The 1,739-nt window shown below is 47.2% G+C and overlaps 1 non-coding gene across 1 annotated transcript; it reads left to right on the top strand.

Annotated features, from left to right (window-relative positions):
- Positions 1 to 1,091: 1,091 nt before the first annotated feature.
- Positions 1,092 to 1,163, top strand: TRNAM-CAU (transfer RNA methionine (anticodon CAU)). The gene has a single exon. It is a non-coding gene; the product is annotated as a tRNA-Met (tRNA).
- The last annotated feature ends 576 nt before the right edge of the window (positions 1,164 to 1,739 follow it).

Here is a 1,739-nt window from a genome sequence, read left to right as displayed (position 1 = left end):
CACAGAGTGTTTGCGGTTTTCATCTGGGGATCAACATGGGAACGGTGCAGCCGAACAAATTTGTTCAGAAGAGTGAAGGATGGGGGTGTGGGGCTGGCGCATCTTTTTGTTCGTCAAGTTGTAAACCGATTTTTGTTTTTTCGCGATGTGCGCGACCCTTTTCTGCGCACCGTATGTCAGCTAAGGTTGAGTAACGCCTTGCCGGCACATGTTGTTAGCACGGTAGCATGACGGGAACGCTGCGTGGTTATTTCAAGGAAGTGGTCGACAGTGTACACTTCCTTTCTGTTCGTTTGACAAATGATTATCTTTGTGAAGTGAAAAGTAAAATATTGTATAGAGATGTATGCGACATAGTGTTCCCAGTGCCCTTATACAGATCCATATACAGTGGAGGGCCAGGACAGGACCTACTTAAACGAGTAAAACATATGCAGGTGCCACCAGGGGTAAACACCTTCTTCTTTAAGCTACACACCGGAACGTTCTCCGTGAAGACGTTTCTGGAGGAAAGGGGTTGTCTCGTACCTTGGGGGTCGCACTGCTTGATATGCAAGAAGCCCAAAAATATAGATCACGTTTTCCTACATTGCTGGGCGGCAGTTTTCTTCTGGGACGTCTTAAAGCCAACCCTGAAGAAAGAGCTACCGGTGGACCCCCAAGGTATCATCAGGTATCTGGCCATTAAAGATGACGACGGGGTTCCCTATGACTTTGTTATGTTGAATGCTCTACACTGTATATGGCGGGCTCGTGTGGCAGGGTACCATTGCGATCCTGACGCTAGGCCAGCTCATGCTTATTTCAAAGAATGTATCTCGCGATTTATTGAAATTCAGAAACTAGAGGAATGTGTACCGGATTGGCTGTCAAGGCTACCACCCCTGACAGCCATGAAGGAATTTTAGTTTGACAACGCCAGTCCAATATGGACCGACGGCTCAATTGTGCGGTTCCTATCCTTACGCACCTTCCGTGGGTGTTTCTTTCTTTTTTTTTGTTTCCTCCAATGGTTGGAATTTGTGATACATAAGTGTGTGATAACTGTATCGTCTGAGTAATGTCGAAGACCGGCAATAAATAAAAAAAAAAGCAGAGTGGCGCAGCGGAAGCGTGCTGGGCCCATAACCCAGAGGTCCGTGGATCGAAACCACGCTCTGCTACATGTTTCCTTTATTTGATTTTGCTCCCATTTAACAGGAAGAGCTTATCAGCGCAGTAATTTGGTGTCTTATAGGCATAATTGCAGTCCCAGAAGTGCTCTCTTGTGCTGCGCGCTTGTGTATCTCGCCCTAAAAAAAAAAGAAAAAAAGACTACTATCGTGAATTACAAATATAAAGAAATTTACATAGCATGCAGGAGCAGCAGAGTGGCGCAGGGCGTCTACACCAGACCACTTTTCGAACGTAAACTGGGTCACGACGCCAGTTAAGTACCTTGGAGCACCCCTTGATGCCTACAAGGACAGTAGCGAGTACTGGAAGGAGCGGACAAAAGAACTAAAAGAAAAAGCCGACCGATGGAACGCCTGTCACTTGTCAATGTTCGCGAGAGCTACAGCGTGCAACATGTTTCTCGTGTCAAAGATCTGGTACGTAATGCAGGTCCTACAGTGCTCTCGTATTAATGTGCAGAAACTGCACCGCGTGTTCGCTGTATTCGTGTGGGCATCGAGCTGGGAGCGATGCAGCCGAGATAATCTCTTCCGACGTGTGAAGGATGGTGGTCTGGGATTGGC

This window comes from Dermacentor andersoni, chromosome 1 (assembly GCF_023375885.2).
Source record: "Dermacentor andersoni chromosome 1, qqDerAnde1_hic_scaffold, whole genome shotgun sequence".
NCBI lineage: Eukaryota > Metazoa > Arthropoda > Arachnida > Ixodida > Ixodidae > Dermacentor > Dermacentor andersoni.
The sequence above is the reverse complement of the archived record's forward strand: the minus strand, read 5'-3'. Positions and strand labels throughout refer to the sequence as shown.